This window comes from Euprymna scolopes, chromosome 16 (assembly GCF_053919585.1).
Source record: "Euprymna scolopes isolate OS-2025 chromosome 16, ASM5391958v1, whole genome shotgun sequence".
Lineage (NCBI taxonomy): Eukaryota > Metazoa > Mollusca > Cephalopoda > Sepiida > Sepiolidae > Euprymna > Euprymna scolopes.
The window spans coordinates 50,075,601-50,095,716 of NC_136497.1; positions in this window are offsets into that span (position 1 = coordinate 50,075,601).

Consider the following 20,116-nt stretch of genomic DNA (forward strand, 5'->3'; position numbering starts at 1 on the left):
ATTGGCTTGATTACACGTTGCTTAACTTCGGTGATCTAATTGGAACTGGTGTGTCAACGTGTCTTGAATATTAAACATATATGAAACGCAAGAAATTGTCATACAGTTGAATTAATATGAAGAAGAATAAAAAAATATTCGATTGATAGTAATTTTTAGTGCTGGTGTAGATTAGTGATCTTTTAAACCAACGCAGGTGAAAACATTGTATACTTACGTGTCATGTCGAAATTAGTATAAATTCCCAAAATTATGAAAAATGATCAAGTAGAAAAATAATTACTAGTAAAAGTAGAATTTATCGAATTATCGAGTTTTATCATATTTTTCTATGCTGAACGACCAATTCAATATGACAAACTGAGTTATATCCCTTGAATTAATTGACAAACTGGCTTGAATCAAAAGTCCAACATTTTTAAACCGGATGTAATTGCGGATGATTTTTTGTTAAAAATGCATCATGTACATTTACTGAAAATTTTTTTGTAATTTTGGGAATTTATTCTAATTTCAATATTAAGTATGTAATAATGTTTTTATTTAAAAGATTATTCATCTACACAAGTACACAGTTTTTTTTTTGTTTTTTTTTCATAATTATACGGATAGTTATCAAAGTTACGTATAGGCGAGAAACACACATACAGACATCAAAGAACTTTGATAGTTTTATTAATAGAGAGAAAATGATCGCAGTCATCGATTTAATGGTATTTTGTTTGGTCAGCATTTCTGCGATTTGTCCATGCTGAAGATGATGATATTCTTGTCTCGGCTATCTTGTAGACAGTTCGATTTCATAATATTTTTACCCAATAATTTTGCAGTTTTTGAATTTCACTCTCTTTCCCTGGCTTCTCCCCCAAACCTTATTAATGTCCACGTTTGAACTGTCTCAAGCCAGAATTCGCCCATGCATGGAGTATTATTAGGCTGGTACATCCACTACTAGTCTCTGCCTCTTAGACAGAGTCCAAAAAATGGATCTGCAATCTAATAGCTCCTGCACTATCAAACAAGTTCGAACCCTTGTCCATCATCACAATGTCACATCTATGTACCTGTTTTACAAGTATTTTAATGGAATATGCTCTGATTAATTCATAGCGTTTGTCCTTCTTTGACGTACATACCCTGACAGATCCGTATAGCAGCAAAGTCCTACCCCTTCACTGTAGAGATACCTAGATGCCAGAAAGCCTTCTATTCTAATAGTCTTACCTTGAAATGCGTCTGGCTACCCTGACTGTACCAACATGCAGAAATATAAATGTAATGTGAACAAATATCTCGCTTATGTACTTACATAGTTCCCTGTAGACATGATTCCAAATAGTAGCCCCTTATGTTCAAGTGGCTATATGCCTTGATTTGGGTGAACAAAAGATTTACCAAAAAATAAATGAATAAAACATACAAACACCCAAGAATTTGTCTGATAGTTTTATTAATAGAGAGAAAAGTCATCGATTTATTGGTATCCTATTTGGTCAACATCTCTGTGATTTGTCCATGCTGTGAAATATTATTTGTTAGTGCAAGATGATGTAATTCTTATCTCGGTCATCGTTCATTTTCATCTTTCAAACATTTTTATTCAAAAATTTCTGCAGTTTATGTTATACATGTTATCGTACACAAGTAAATTTCACTCATATTTCTTTCCTAGGACTCTCCTAAAAAAAACTTACGAAAGTTCACATGTTTGAATTGTTTTAACCTCTCTTTCAACCAATCTAAATTTTCACCCCTTACCTTTCCTTCTTATCAGTCATATTTTATTATATTCTATAACATCTCTGAGTTTGTATATAGACGAGTTCCCATTTACTTGCCTCCCTGCGAGGACAAAGTTAGACACAAGGTCGGTTTTTACTGTTGGGGAAAATCCGGCTCCCCGCAAAAGGAGCATTCTGGATTGGAACAAAAATACGGATTGCCCCAGCCTAGAAAGATTTCTCCTTGTCTAGCCGAGAACAGAATAGATTAAGTGTGGTACTAAAACAGATACTACACTTCATACTATTCATTTTCACAAAATATTAAAAATAAAATTACATTTTCAAAAATTAGGCACAAGGCCATTCAAAAGTATGAGAAAATGGGTATCTTTTGTCACGTTAACTATACAGCTCGAACCTTGTTCAACCCTCTCTTGGACACCTACATCGTCTGGCACTGTCGAAAAGGAACAAACAAACAAAAATAAATGAATCCGACTCGGCTTTTCTTTCTTTTTTAACATGAGTTGTTTATTACCGTTTTTCTCTCGCCCCGTCTCGACACCAGCTTAAAAGTCTCTCGCTGCCACTACGGGACCACATGTCCATTTCACCTGGTAGCGTTTTTCTTTGCTCTTTTTTTCTTTTTCTTCTAACGCACGTCCGCACACACTTCCTAATTTGCATGATCAGCTGCGTTTAAAAACGGAAGTAAGTTTTCATTTAACCTCTGAGTTATTTCCCTTTAAGCTATGAAATATTATTTCCCTTTTGAATTTCATAGATAGATTTTATTTCATAGAAGATGGTGTAGTATAAGATGTTGACGAATGTTGCATGTTCGCCATCATGTTGAGAGTCGCCAAAATGTGGAATAAAAAGACATGAGAAATTATTCTAACCTTTAAAAGCAACTTTATTGGTCATCTTCGTTAGTTAGAAGAAGGTGTAAGGGGCTTTGTTTTACTTTGTCATCCCCGTTGTTTCTGTGAAATTGTGAACATGGCGGTGTATGCGAAAGAATCGTCCCCGGCAATGTTTTAAGTCAAACGGCAATGTTAGTTTTATTTTTTTGATAAAAAACGAGGTGTTTTTTTTTAATTACATCACAAACTTTATTTGAACTTTTAACAAACGTTTACATACATAAAAAAACAGGTTTTATAGATTATTTATAATATATTTTTTAAATTTCTTTAGCCAAAAGTTTTTTTTACATTTCTCATGTATTTTTTTCACAAAGATAAAAATAAACTTTATATTTATCTTTTATAATATAAAATTTTCAAATTTCTTTAACGAAGTTTTTTTTCTTTTACATTTTTCATTTATTTTAATCAAGCATCATAAAAAAACGTATCCAATATATGATATTCTCAATATAATTGTCTTTGATTCGCCGCCGTCAAAAAAAAAAAAAAAAACAACGGGGACGATTCTTCATCATATATATATATTTTGGTTTAAGAAATTTAAAAATTTAATAATATAAAAGATCTATAAAGTCTATTTTTTATGTATGTAAAAGTTTGTTAAAATGTTTAAATAAAGTTTGTAATGTAATCGAAAAATACCTTTTGAAAGAGAAACGTGTTTAGTGGATACTTGTTGAAGTTGTAGTCGAAGCGTGCGTCCATGTATGGAGGGGGTGTAAAAGGTTAGAGAATCCTGTGGTAAAAAGAGAGTGCATGTATGTACCGCATGTGGAGATAGCCATGTTGACTTGTTTGTATTCACGCTAGCCCGGGCCAAAGGGCAGCCCGGACGAGGCCACGCTCCAACAGAGGGGTACGCTGTCAGCCAGAGCCAGGAAGAAAGACGGAAAGTGTGTTGCCGGTTAAACGTTTTATAAACTCGGTCATGTGACCGAGAGCTGGCTTCTGATTGGACAAGCCAGGAAGGATGTGTATTTAAAAATCTCCAGCCGTGAGAATTCGCTCCTGCTTGTGTTTGTTTTAAATCCCTCTGCTACAATGGCTATGTTTTATGCTATTCAAAATCTAAAACACGATCAACTTTCAGGAAAATCGTAACAACTTAGGTATGTTTAGTGTATTTTAATTAGTATGTGACTAAACCCTCCGCCCGGCAATATGTCTTTATCTGGCAACGCCAGGCATGTAAAACTAGTTGAAAATAAATAAATAAATGAATACGACTATATACAACTATTTCACTGGCGAGAATCGTAGAGTCGAGAGAAAAAAAAAAACAATAAAGAATTTGGTTAGTAAGACCCCCCACATCCCTTTTTAAATAATAGACCGATGAAAAGTTTTCAGTTTGTTTAGTACACTTTGTAGTTTTGTTTGTTTCTTAACGGATGATGATGATGATGATGATGATGATGATGATGATGATGATGATGATGATGATGATGGCGGCGGCGGCGGCGGTGGTGGTGGTGGTAGTGGTGTCGTTGCTTTTGGTTATTTCTTTGTGAAGCGAGTCAAACTTCTGCACAGAGCTCAAAAAGGATTGTTTTTGGTTTGCATGAAGTTCTCCTGTTTGATCGGCTTGAATAGGGAAGGCTAAAAATGTCGAAAAATTTGATCTGTTGTTATTTTTACGTATTTTTAATTTGCTGTTAATTTGCCTCTTAGATCAAGAGTTTAACTGTGATGACGCGACACACGTACAAACAACACACACACACACGCGCGCGCATATATATATATATATATATATATATATATATATATATATATATATATATATATATATATATATTAGATAGGCATCACCACCAGAGTCCATTCGAGGATAAGGGTTAAAGTGTACAGTAGTCAATTGGACAATATAGTAATCAATAGTAATGGAAATTCGGTAAATTTGTTAACTTAAGTGAGACGGCTCATCAAGCTGTTTACGTTGGACTTGAAGAACCATATTGTAGTCAGCTGGAAAGCAGGAAAACGGAAGACAGTTCCACAGGCGTGCAGTTTTAAGAAAGAAGCTTTGCTCATGGAATCTACATTTAGGTTTAGGTACAGATAAAGAGGGGGGGATTATTGGTAGTGTTTTCAGCTAGACGAGTGTTTCTTGTGATAGTTTGGCGAGGGGAAACTATAGATTGGAGCTTAGTCGAGCACTTGCCATGAAAATAACGATAAAGCAGAGACAAACTCGCAACATCTCTTCTGTGAGATAGAGGTTGCAGGGAAGAGAAAAGGACATCTCCTACGAGGCTACAAAGTCTATTTTGAACTCTATCAAGGCAGGATAAGTCCTTTCTAGCAGCTCCTGGCCAGATTTGGCAACAGTACTCCATCCTTGGACGTACCTGGCTCTTATATACATAGAGAATTGCATCAGCAATGAGATATCTGCTAGGTCGATAGAAGGATCCCACCATTTTTCCAGCAGCCTTAGCAACGGATTTGATGTATGTGTTCCATTTCAGATCAGGAGTAAAGGTCAAGCCCAGAAGCTTGTCAAAACATGAGGTCTCCCCAAGACGAGAGCCATTTATTTCAATTGATGCCACATGGGGATTAGAACGTTGATGATGTAAAGATAAAAGCTTGGTTTTAGATGCATTAAAAGTAACCAGCCACTTCTTTCCCCATTGTATCACGTGGCCGAGATCAGATATATATATATATATATATATATATATATATATATATATATATATATATATATATACATATACATATATATATATATATATATATCACCGTCAAAAATACTCAATAGTCGATAACGGTGGTCATAATAACAAAATAAGTGTATGGTAGCAAGAAAGACTGACAGAATATCAAGCTAAATATTTATTGAAAAGAAACGAAATAGTTGAAAATGTATCTTGCTGTTAAAAAGTTTCCGAGAAGAAGAAAATATCAAAGTCCTTGTTATTAAAATTTCTTGTTGCCGTCGGTGGGCGAACAGTCTCTGCTACTATGAGAAGGAAAGGGCGAAGGCATTCAAGTTAGCTGCTGATGCTGCTACTTTTAGAGAAGTGTAAAGCATACGAGTCGTCGCATCAATCTCCGTACCACCACTGTTGGCCAGCTAAAGCAGCAGGTCCTTATATATTGCGCACACGGACGTAGTTGTAGACACATAGTTCAGATGTGAACAATAGAAACCTTTGCTGTTAGATGTGTCGTGATAATACGGTTAGCCTTGTCGTAGGGAAATGTTTTTTTTTTCTGATTCCACGTTTGTTTTATTTCTATTTAAACCTGGTGTGCCTGTGAATGAATTTAGACTAAGTTTATCACTTGTGATCCTTTTACAAATATTTTTAATCACATATATTCGTATTCCATCTGTCGAAATCTCCTGATCTCTCTCTTAGCGTAGCTATTTCCTTGGGCAATGTGTTTTACCTGATAATTCTTTGCTATAATGAACTGTGTATCGTAGTTGAAGGATGGGTACAAAAAGCATAGTTCCTAACAATTTAATGCGTCGGTAACAATCGATCGAATATCATAGTTACGCACAGGTTGGTGTCATTGTCGTTTATAGATCGACGTTGTCGTAACACTGGTTGCTCCTGATGTTGGGTGTCTCCGCTCCTGCCGAGCAATCTGTGTTTTGTTTACATGTAGTTATAGGCTCGATAGAGATCTTATATTTCACAAAATAACAATATATATATATATATATATATATATATATATATATATATATATATATATATATATATATATATATATACAATCACAAAATAACAATATATATATATATATATATATATATATATATATATATATATATATATATATAGTTGCGCCAAAAACAAAGTCCGCACTTGTCATTTTTTCAAAAACCGCAAATTTAAGCTATATTGAATGTAACTGTTTAAACAGCCGATACCTCATTTGATTCGATTTTTATTCCTCTATAATTTTACCAGTCCATATTTGACTTTTAATTGAATTATCCTAGTGTTAACGTCAATTTAAAAAATTAACTTGAAACTGAAGAGGGAAAAAGAAACTCCGCACAATGGAAACTTGTTATTTAAATGTAACTTTAGAACATTAATGCAACGCAAATACAACAGGAACACAATGAACTAGTTAATATTTAGTAGCATAGCAAGTCTGCAATTCGACAGCTTGTAATCTTTTGAACATTCTTTGAATTAATCTGTGGCAATACACCGGTGTAAGGGTATCCCACTTCTCTTTAATTTTTATCCAAAGTTTTTCCATATTTAAAATTTATGATTGCGTAGCTGTTGCTTGATGTAATGCTGTACGTTTACGATAGGATTGAGGTCTGGAGATTGTACAGGGCAATCCAAACACGGAAAATCATGCTCTTCAAGGAACCTCTTGACATTACCAGCTGTGTGAATGGGAGCATTATCCTACATGAAGATGTGATTATTATCCAAATTTCGACCAAAGTAGGGTAGAAAAATCTCAGTGAACATATTAATGTACTTGGTCGAATTAATTTGACCTTGCAATCGAATTATAGGCCTTGGACGATTGACACTAATAAATATTCGTTAATGTTTGTTTTCTCACTTTCATTCCAAACTTCCCGTTGTTGAGTTAGCTATTGCTAACTGGTGACCCATTCATAACATTCATGTTTTTATCCATCTTTTTATTCGCTAATTTAACTATATGTATATTAATTGTCAGCGCTGTTCTTGGCACTTTTCAAGCACGTTACTATCGCTCAAATACACTACCTAAAGCCATGAGTTAAACTAAGCCATAAACTAAAATTGAACTTGGAAAACTTGTGTTTGTACGAACATAAGTTTTCCGAACTCAATTTTAGTTTATAATGTATTCTTGCAGCAACTTTTTTTAAAAAATATGATTCGAGAAAGAGAGTAAAAAAAATAAACTAAAAAAAAACTCTCCATGGCATTGCAGCTCCTCCACATGACCCCACCCAGTTGAGATGTACAAAATCTTTGTAGATCAAAGCGGAAAAGATCAAAAAGATAAATTGACGGTGTTAAGCAAAATGTTTTTGCAGTTGCATATCCAAAAGGCAAGCTAGAAACTCGGTAAAAGTTAGATAAGATTACAGCAATCAAGTAAATAGTTGAATAATTCTCATCATTGTATATTTATCTTCGTCATTTCAGTAGATATAAACGTGTGTCCAATGAATAAGCAAACACAGCATTATTTATTTATTTATTTAGATTAGTTAGAGTGATGGTCCCATTTTCGATTTTATTCTCACGTTTCAGCAGATGTAACCTCCGACCTTCTTCCGGAATCTATGAAATTTTGAACAGAACACTTTATTTTACACACCAGAGTATCCATCTGCCCTTACAAAACGAATATGTGCTGCGTTATACACAGATTAATCACGTTGGCAAACCGGTTCTCGCGAGATCACCAAAATTAAGCAAACAATGAGTTTAGCCAGTACCACATGGGTGACCATTTGGGAATGCTAGGAGTTGTATATATCGCACTGGAACATAGAAATTTCGAGGTTAATATCTGGGAGCACATTTAATTCATTAGGAGAGATGCATACTCAGTCTCATTAAGACATGCACTTAGAAGAAGGAAAACTTCTATATAAAACCTGAGGTCTTCTTTCTGCTTTGTTTTATAACATCCATTACACCGACTGAGATTAGCAGTTGTACCAAAAGGTGTGGTTGGGTCTGCACAAATCCTTCACCACTATAAACAAATCGTCTGTGTGGATTTCTGAACAACTTAGTTGTTGTATCATACGTTGAAATTGATGGGAGTATCATCATAAGTGCAAAGTGATAATTAGTCCCAAGTAACAGTGTTCTAGGGCTTGATAGTTCAATCCTCAGTAAGGACGATACTAAGAATACAATTACGAATTACTACCTAGTCCTGGCTCGCAGAACGAGAACAAGGTATTCCTGTTGATTAAATAAAAAGGTCCTGTTCAAAATTCCGTATAGATTCCCGAGTTTGACAAGACGCATCTCAAAATGGTTTGAGGTTACATCTGCCGAAATGTTGTGAGATTAACAAATGATACAAACTATCAATTCTCATCCAAAATATACGTAAAATGACAATGAATATTTTCATGAATCCAGCAGGTTGAATGTGCGTGTATCACAGACTAATTGTTAAGTTAATTTTCTGTTGATCTTAAGCAATCACTACCTGTTCAGTTTTCTCCAGACTTCCAACCTACTGTCTATTTCTTTCACCCGCCCACTTTTCAGACGTGTGACGTCATGTTCGCTTCTGGTAAAAATGAGGTCGAGCTGACATTCAAGTACATTAGCTGATGCCAACTAAACCCTATTTCCTGTTATCTCTAACTAACAAAATCATACTCGCCTAATATTTAACATAACCTGTATGTGAGTTGGTATCATCATATATCGTGGACTAATCTCTGTTTATTCATTATTGTTTTACCTATTTCAATAACATTTTAATGTGAACTTACTAGTACAGAGAGCTATATATGTAACATAGTCGTTATATGTCAACACTCAGGATCCACGCATTGTATGCAGACAATCAATCACAAGGAAACAAAGACAAGGAAAGAACTCGACCCATTTTATACTCTGTTGAAACAACATACATTTATTTACAGGTACTTTCAGAATAACGCCTGGTCTCGTGTTCAAAAATCTTCTCGTACTTCAATGTGTTTAACAAAACTCTGTTGTGTCGAACACATGGTACTCAGTCTTTGTCCAGTTATATTTAGGACGCGTCTTTCCCTGTCGCTCTTGGACCACGCATGTAACACGTCTATTTGTCATCTTCTCGGTCACGATTTTCTTTTTTTATAACTTTTTTTTTTTTGCCTCATGGCGTGGTCATTTGCATACGCTGACTGTTGTTGTTGTTGTTGTTGTTGTTGTTGTTGTTGTTGTTGTTGTTGTTGTTGTTGTTGTTGCTGCTGCTGCTGCTGTTGCGGCGGCGGCGGCGGCGGCGGCGGCGGTGGCGGCGGTTGCTGCTGCTGCTGCTGCTGCTGCTGCTGCTGCTGTCATACATGCATCCACGCTCTATTACATATATATGAACTTTGCACTCACTTATGTCTTGCTTTGGAGATTAGTGATGTCTTGCTCATATCTGTCTAGCCATTAGTGTTCTTTACAATAATCCTTTCTTCTATCATTCTACTATCGTGTCGATTGCTCCTTTAACTCGAGTAACAACCTTGTATATTATAACTAGAGGTGCATTGATTAATCGGCAGGTAATTTGTAATCAGCCTTATAGGCCACTTTGCTGATTAATCGTAATCGGTCGATTTGTCAATTAATCGTCCGATTAATTACTTTTCTTATTTTTATTAAATCTAAACTATTTCATCAATGCCATTAATAACTCATCAGATAACTTTGACACATTAACACAGTAACTGCCAATTAAACTTGGCATTTGTTAAGGATATGGTTGCTATTATGGCTTTTCACGTTTTTTGTTTTATTTTATTAAATGAAATGAAAAATACAAAGTACAATTTCAAATTCTTAAATGAATATAATTAAACAATTAGATAAGAAAAAATTAAATTTCAAGCAAACTACAAAGTACAATTTCACATTCTTAAGTGAATAACTATACGGTGAACTTCTGCTTCCACTGGAGCATGCTGAGTGGGTTATCTGTGCTCTGCACCTGCTGCTGCTCCACTTCCTCTTCTATTCTTGCTGCTCTCATAGTCTCCTCAGTATTTAAAGTTGAATACTTTTAAGTTGTGATGTACAAACATTAGAGTTTCTCCATTCTCAGGACACATCCTGTTCCTCATAGTTTCATACACATTACCACCTGTACTAAAGAACCTCTCATGATCTTTTGTGCACTTATGAATAAGGGATTTACTCCTTTTGAGTTTAGATTGTGCTTCTTTTATTTCTGTTGTACTTACAGCTGCAGTCTCGAGGTTTAACCCAGTCTCCACCTGCTTTAAGTTTTGATCTGTTACTGTAGGCTTATTTATAGCGAATTCATCAAACAGGATTGAAAGAGATACAGTTTTATTTCACTTTGATTTTCTTGACCTTCAACAGAGCTTGAAGAAGAGTACCCTGATTCTGCTTCATTATTTTCAGTAGAAAGTAGATGTAAAATCCAGTTCTGAATAGTTTTTTACGTGTCATTTTTTACATTTAAATTTGAATCTTGGATCTAAGAAAGTAGACACACAAATTTTTATCATTTAGATAGGATGGAAATCTTGTTTCCATTGATTCACTGAATTTTTCAACAGTGGTAAGAAAGATTCTGCTAAAGTCAGAAATATCCTAACGAGATTGAACAGCTTTTGATAAAGATAACCTCAGAACTAAAATTGTAGGTATTATCATTGATATCGTTGAAGTTCTGTTACTTGCTTTTTGGGGGATTTCTTCAAATGGACGCAGTAACTGGACAATTTTTTGAACAAGTTCCCATTCGTAAATTGTTAAGGTAGGAATCTTATTATCAACAGTATACATTACAAGAACTTTTTGTTGTTCTAAATTTCTTTCCCGCATATAATATGTGGTCACAGCTTAAATGAGTTTATGTTTTTAATTAATTTGCTAATTGTTAATGGAGAGCTATTAAAGTTAGAGATTATATTTATGTTAGTTGTAATGATTGTCTTCACAGCCTGTTGGAAAAATAATGAATCATTTATTGAGTTGCAATGTATGTATGAAGCATTATAGTAACTCTAAACCACATTCCCTGACACCAGCAATCATGTATTGACTTGATCCTGCAAAACTAAGAACAGTTTATTGGGGATTTTATACTCATCCAGAACATTGTCTAATTCTTCACTTATTCTTGCATCTGTGTCTAAGGAATGGAACAACTCTAATTACATTTTAGCATTGTTCAAGGTTATTTGAAAGTCAATAACATGTCAAACTCAGAAAGGGGGCATTATTTGTAATAGTTGCTCAAATGTCTGTAGTTAAAAAAATGTTGCTGATTTCATCAAGAGACGATTGAATATTTGTTTTTACTTTTCCAAATATATCTTAAATTATTTTTTAAGGAAATACTTTTTTGGTGGAATACTTCAATTTGGAAAAATATTTGCAATAATCCTATTAACTCCAATGTCAGATGTTACAGAATATGGCTTAATATCAACAGCAATCATTTCTTCTATCAGACAATGGATCTCTTGTGACTTGTGATCATTAATATCTCAAATTGTCTTCTTTTCAAACATTGATTCTGTAGTAGTTTGGTGTTTTGCTGGAGGCTCGTAGTTGCTGCCACTTATTCTTGGAATGTCTGTCTCTGAACATTCATTGTGCTTTCTTTTCTCGTCTGCAACTTTTTGTTTCTTCTGGATGAACTTTTCTAAGATGGTTTAACATATTAGTTGTAAAAGTTTTTTGATGAGTTGCTACATCTTGATATAATGGCTTCACATAACTTGCAGACAAATGTATTCTTATTCTTGGTATTGATATCAAAATTCATCCAGCAGAAACTAATTGCCACAATGATTGATGGTTGTTGTCAATATTTAATTAATTCTTTACACATTTAATTTACTTATGTCTGATATCTAATTAGTAATTTTTCTCAATAAAATATTCATTATCTAAATCAGAAAAATAAAAATATATATGTAATGGTAACACGGGTTTGAAAATGAGGAACAAGAGTATGACTGATGAAGAATGCTTTATTTTCTGTTCATATGGGATCACAATTTACTGTAAAATTCCTCAAAGTGAAAACTGAAAGATGGAATAATAACATCGTGACAAATTGATGTGCAAGTCAATTTTTATCAGAACCATACTGTTGGATTGAATTATAAGCGTTCGTTGGTTAACTTTATGACACCTCTCTCTCTCTCTCTCTCTCTCTCTCTCTCTCTCTCTCTCTCTCTCTCTCTCTCTCTCTCTCTCTCTCCCTCTCTCTCTCTCTCTACCTACCTACCTACCTATCTAAAACTAAATGAAAACTACATGAGCAAAGCTTTTTTCCTAGAGCTACCTGTCTGTGGGACACAATATAACTGGGCTGCTTTCTAACTGACTATAACATGATCGTTTTCAAGTTCAACCAAAACAAGTTCTTGTAGGTCCATCCTTGTAATTTCCATCATTACGTTTATCACCCATTAACCCTTATCCTGGACACTGGCTTTTGATAAACGGTGACTTCTTTGTAAAAAATAATCTAGACATATCATTAAAGATGATATATTATCTTTACGAAATCACCGCGTGATAAAAGAGGAGTGACGCAGCAGACAACAAGCAAAGTGTAAGATCTTCTTCTTCTTCTTCTTCTTCTTCTTCATGTGACATATTCACAATGCCGAACACTTCATTTTTTCGTTTGCTTCATCCTACGCAACCTTTATTGTATTATTGTCGAAAAAAAAAAAACAATTCCTAAAAAGAATTGATAAAACTCAGATTTTTTTTTTACGTAAAACAGTTTAATACGATGTTGTTCATTTATAGAGATTCTGAGAAAATATAAAAATAATGACACTAATAAAACCGTGTACACACACACACACACGACATAACACACATATATACAGAGAGAGAGAGAGAGAGAGAGAGAGAGAGAGAGAGAGAGAGAGAGAGAGAGAGAGAGAGAGAGCGTGTGTTATTTATTTTATGTGTCGCACTTACATCCGAGTGACTGCCGTTTAATTATTATGGCCTTCCATTTCTTATAATAAATAAGTTTACCAAGAATTCTTCATAAGTTTTGGTTTCGGTTTCGATTATAGCAGATGCACCCGTCATATTGATATATATATATATATATATATATATATATATATATATATATATATATATATATATATATATATATATATATATATATATATATATATATTCTTTGGAAATCGCAACTTTATAAATCAATAGAACATTAACTCTGTAATAATATACATACGAAATCTGCAACAATTAAGATATCAGATTTAAGCATACGTTACGTTACGACCGGCTACGCTGGGCGTCCCTGCTAGCTTAGATAAATATTTTGCAGTTTTAACAAAGGAGCTACAATAATATCAGATTCTCCACGTTAAAAAACGACCCTGGTGTCTAACTCTGTCCCGTGGGGAGGCATAGTAAATAGGTACAATAATATCAGAACGTCTCCATTTATGCTGAATATCTACAGAATGTCAACATCAATATATTACATATGAATAAGTCCCCTATGGAATTTCCACAAGTCCCGCTAGTATATATATATATATATATATATATATATATATATATATATATATATATATATATATATATATATATATATATATACATGAGAGAGAGGAGGAGTAAATAGGAGCTAAACATAAGTAATGCATAACATACATAATAAGAATTTATAGAAAGCCGGCATTTACTGGCCTATATGTGAACTGGTTGTCTTTTGTACCAAAATCACGTAAAGTCGGCCTAATTAATACTTTGGTACATAGAGCCCTCATGATTTGTTTGCCTAACAGATTAGACGCCGAACTCGATAAGATCAGGGAAATATTCATTAATAATTGTTATCCTGTTGACCTTATTGATGACTGTATTTACAAAAAGGTTGCGGATTTTAAATCCCCTAAAAAGTTTGGACCCTTGAAATGCCCGGTTTATTTAAAATTACCGTGGATTGGGGAAAAGAGTAATAGACTTTCCAAATAGATTCGCAGAAGTATTTACGACTGCTTTTATTCTGTGTCCTTGCGTTTGGTATATACTATACGAGACCTGCTTTTCCGTCTTTTCGCAAGGATAGTTTGCCTTACATCCAAAATAGCAATATTATATATCAATTTAAATGCCAGTGCGATTCTGGTTATGTTGGGCGAACATCCTTGCATCTTTTGACTCGTATAAACCAGCATGTTCCATCGAAGATCAGACAAGGGAGGATGGGGTCTGGTGGTCTCCCTCCTTCTGCAGCCTTGGACTCTGCTATTGGCCAGCATTTGGTTGACAACCCGTGCTGTGCCGATAGATATAAAATAGAATGGTTCGAGGTGCTACATAGAGCGGACTCCAGAAACCATTTAAAGATTTTGGAGTCTGTCTCTATTGCGGTGCGTCAACCTTCTTTGTGCTGGCAAAAGGAAACATCCAACGCATTGTTTCTCTTTGGGGAACTTTGAATCTTTTCTCCCTTTTTTTGTCCCCCCCCCCTCTCGTTGTGCCAATATTTTAATCGATTTTTAAACGTTAATAAATTTATTTTAGTGTCCCCGTACTTTTGGCACATTCAATAAGTTCCCCATTAGAACTCTTTATTTTCGGCATAATATTATTTTGTGCGCTATCGATTTTCTCCTGATGAGATGATAGCCGAAAGAGCTCTTGAGAAACTTCCGCTTATTATTTTCAAAACTGTATATAAATTCTGTACCTCCAAACATTTATATATATATATATATATATATATATATATATATATATATATATATATATATATATATATATATATATATATAGGCATGCAAAATCATCAGTACAGAGATAACTATTCAAACTAGTAGCAAAATTCGAACTCTGAAACAAGAGTCAGCCTTAACTCCAAATTCTGACCCCCCCCCCTAACTAATGAGGATAATCTAAATAGCTATACGAATGATGAGAAATAAATCCTATTATGCTGTGCAAGCGAGCAACAATAACCGTCATAACAGGGTTTAATTTGTAATAAATTCAACGGCCTGTATTACTTCTCTTTAGAGCACCCGGTCGAGGATTGGTCTACAAATAATTTTTAATAATAAATGTTTAATTATTTACGAACGTATACGACTCATAATTACGAGTTTGGTCAAATTAGAAATAACAATTCAAACCAATCGCACTATTCAATTATATAAAGTAAAATTAGATTTTCTCCTAATCGATTGATCGATATAGCTTCAAAAGCAAAAGCTACATCGAAAAATATTGACAGATTGTCAGATAGTGGCATCTTGTTATGATCAATACATTTTATTAGCAGCTGATTTTTTTCTTTGTATATTTAATTCGACCAACAGTTTTCGTTTTAATTAGTTATGTGATAAAGATAGTTGGAGGAGATCCTCCTGTCAATCATAAGTCCTCTTATCGCTACTCGTTTCACTGCCTTAAAAAAATATTTTGTAAGATAATTAAATTTCGCTTCACTACTCTTAAACTGTACCGATGCTCAGAAATGTAATAATCATTCACATTTTCTTACATCAAGGCTTATTGTTGGCTTCAAGCAAACATTGACTATTTATTATTATTGATTTATTAATTTAGTAAATACAAAATTCACACATTTAATATATGCCACACAATACATGTTACTAAAAACAATTAGGAGTTTCTTTCGCTTACGGGCCTCATTAATTCAATTGTCTTTTCAAGTATTGGACTACTGAACATTTTCCGAGCCTGTTATGAATTTATTCTTATATTTAAAAATTTTAAATTTAAAACCTTTACAGAACACATCTACTAGCTTATTGTAAGCGAATATAATAATCTTAAACCAGTATTTGTTTTTGTAAAACTTTATACTGTTAATTTTGAAAAAAGATTTTCATTTTAATTTACATGTTTCTTTACTTTTTATCAAAAATACATTTAGAAAAAAAGGGCAGAGAACTGTGTAAAATATTGAAAATTATATTAATACCTATAATTTACATTGTTTATATTTTCTATAAGGTTATGCTTTTTTAATGTGATGGAATTCATTATTTATAATTGAGAAACACGATTTGTTTATACTTACTGTGGTTACATACGTTGGTATTATGAAAATTCAACGCACATCCGACAAAACGCACGTCTGCCAAAGAAACACCATTGAATTGATAGAACACGATCCCAAACAACACCGTCGAATTTATAGAACACGATCCTGAGCAACACCGTCGAATTGATAGAACACGATCCCAAGCACGAACGCAGCAACATGCAACCAAAGCAATCCTCCTCAACTAACACCGAATAACCTATCGCCCCATTTTCTATAGCCGTGAGGAAAAAACCTAACCGTCTCTGCGGGCAGGATGGATGTAGCCTATTATCAGACTCCAAATCTGCAACCGAAAGGTCTTGCTGGTTTGTATTAATTTTTTTTTATTACATTTTAAACTGCACGCCCCCATGATCATTTAAGATCATTTCACATTACATAATCCCGTGCCCAGATAGACACATTGCGTTCTCTCTGCAATCTTTTGATTCACCGTCATTACTCTCTGGCTCAGCACCGACATCCTCATCATCTACATGGACCATGCACCTAAAGTCTAAAATATATCATGGCATGCCATCGACACTCAAGTTGTTAGGGAATTGCACTCCCATAATCACCCCTCTTCCCCATTACGTCGTGCATTGTGCATTAAGAGCTTTCACCCAAACTTCTTCTCCTATTTGAATTCTGGCTGGTCATTGCTCATCAATTTCTGGTGACATATCTCTTGAGTGCCTCTATAATTAATTAAAAATTGATCTATGTGGCACTATGTCCTCTCTCTGTCTGACCTGATACTGGCTACTTCAGGTGATATCTTTCCTCTCTCAGCTATTGCTTTCACTGTCCGATGATATTACACCACTATTTCATTTCCTCCAGGTCTATAAGCTGCCCTGTAATAACTTTTTATCTTCCTTTTTTTTTTTTTTTGCAGAATCTGGAAGATTTCGGAGAGAAAAGTAGTGCCATTATCCATTATTACTTCACTTACTTGACCTCGTTCAAGCATCACCTTTTCTAATCAGGCTTCAATTGCAAACACAGATTCTGCATGTAATTCCCTCCATATCGCAAGTTTACTTGGTCCAAAGTCAAGTATGCTTCTCCATAATAGTGTGTTATGTCAATAACTAATCTTGTCCAATTCTTCAAAACTCCAATTTCCCCAGGATTATGTATATTTGGGGTGGGCTCAATCGATTGACACTGAACACAGTTCTTAACAACATTCTGAATTTCTTCCCGTTTTATATGGGGGATAAACTTTCCACGTGAAATATAATGTTCTTTCCATTCCCATGTGGTGCATGCCATGAAACTCTTCCAGTTCACCAATTCCTAGACAGCATATTGGGCCTCTTCTTTCTCAACTAACACACTGTTTTTTATCCGTGTAAGCACATCTGCCTTGTTTTTCTCTGAAGGCAACAACCATTGCTTTTATTTGCAGTTCAAATTCAGATATTAACTCTCTAAGCATCCCTAATCTCTGCTTTACAATCATTTCTCCAATACCTTTTGTTCATATTCTTCCATTCTCCTCCAGTGTAGAGTTCACCCAAATGAGTGCAGTGGCTAAATTGGTTCTTATTTTGATATCTCTTAGTCTCCATTTTATAGCTAAATTGATGCCCTTTAGAACAGCATCCAATTCAGCTACGTTAATATGATTATAATCATTATTTTTCCTTAACCATGTTGCATCTTCTGCCATTATCTCCACAACCATACCTGTTGCAATAGTGCTCGCATCACACCACACAACTTCTATGCTCGTTTCAGGTATGTGCCAAGCTCCAATAACAGGGTACTCTTTTTTACCTCTGCTAGAATATCCTGCATCACTCTGACGGTTTTGCAATCAACTTTGCCTTCCTTGTCTACTCCACTTGCTCTTCTTTTCACATAACTGCATGCCAATCACAGCCATCCAGCAATTGGATAGTGCCCTAACAATCTCCCGCAGAGAGAAAATAACTCCTGCCTACTTCTCCTCCCATCTCTGGAATCTCGTTGCCTCTCCTAAACATCAGCGCTCCTCTCCTATTTTTCATAAGCCCAGTGTCACTCCTCCATCCAGGGATTAACTGCTAGTCCAAATCCTTTCAAATGTTGCACAACTTCTTTTGTTGATATCTTCGTTACATCCACCGTTATATCATCGATGTATGAATCTGTGGCCTCTTTTCGTTTTACTTCCTTTCTTTAACAATGTTTTTAAAATGGCTGCCATAATTTTCCATGCAACATTAAGTCCGAATCCTAACCGTGTTAGACAATATGTTTTTCCTTTATAACAGACCAGCTGGTACTGCCATAGTTTCTTCGCCACATGTAGCTGCAGGTAGGCAGACTTAAGGTCCACAATAGCAGTTCCTCCTACCAACTGTCTCCATTTTCTTATCTTTTCATCGCATACATCTATTATATCGCTCCCTGCCACAAAATGGTTCAACTCACGAAAGTCTAATACTGGCCTGACTTTCGGTTTTGGGCCTGAAACACTGCCATCAATGAGATACGGCATATGCTGGATCACCAAAGTTAAGCAACGTTGAACCTGGTCAGTACTAAATGGGTGACCATTTGGGACTTTCAGGTGCTGTATGTGCTCTCCGCTTATCTCGGCATTGTTTCCAGTCATCCTGGATTTCTCCTTGCCACTGGACTGAAGCAGTGCTAATTCAGCAGAGGTGTGGTTGGAGATTGCACAACCCTTGCCTCACAATTACACACGCTACTACCCCTTAGGGGTATCCTTTGTCTTTCAAGACTGAACGGAAGCATGGACTGCCATCAATGGTAACACACCTTTTCTTTCTCCCTTCCATGGTTATAGAATACCATCCAATATCCATCTTTCCACCTCTTTCTCAAATTCTAAATTTTTCTCACTTTCCAGGAAATTCTTAAAATACTGCAATAATACCTCCCCTTTCCATCTTACTGTCCATTTCTCTTCATCGAAATTTGCTTCAAAGTCTTTATCCTCAGTTTTGCCAACATTCAGCTGATGGGCAGCTGTGGCATATTGTACATTTACAAACTTTACCTCAGCTTTCTTTATAGTTACACTTCACATCTCATTGATTGCGTCCATTCCTATTATGATGTCGATCCCGTCAATAATGTGGTTCATCAAGATCACCTCTACTTTTACTCGTACTCCACATACTTTTATTTCCACTTGCCTGGTTCCCTTCCATCAACTGCTTTCACTGTCCCACTCCTACCATATCCACTCATGAGTTTTGAGTTAATTAAAGTGGTGGTGCACCCAATATCGACAAATGCAGTCATTACTGAATCATCCACTGCCACATCTATTATATTGCGCCCTTATTCTGTTATCGGGGTAGCTTGTGGCGCAGAAGCTCCCCCTTGCCTATTTCCCTGAATCTGAGGATAATACCTAGCAATGTGGCCAAACTTTCTACAATTGTTGCATGTTACTCTGGCTCTAGGTATCTCTGCAATCTTTCGTCAGGTGTGATCCTTAACATCTAAAGCACTGAAGGCTTGATAATTCTTTTGGAGCATTATTTCTCAGCGTATTACTTTGTGCACTCGCTGCCAATGTCCCAGTTTCTCAAACTCTTTTACTGATTAAAAGCCATGCAGTTGGTATCAGTTTGTTGACATCAATTCTCTTTACATGAGGTAGCTGTTGTAGTGCCATAGATACATCGTCTGGGAATTCTGTTATGAAAGCAAGTTTTACTGTATGATCCAGTCCTCTCCCTAGATATCCTG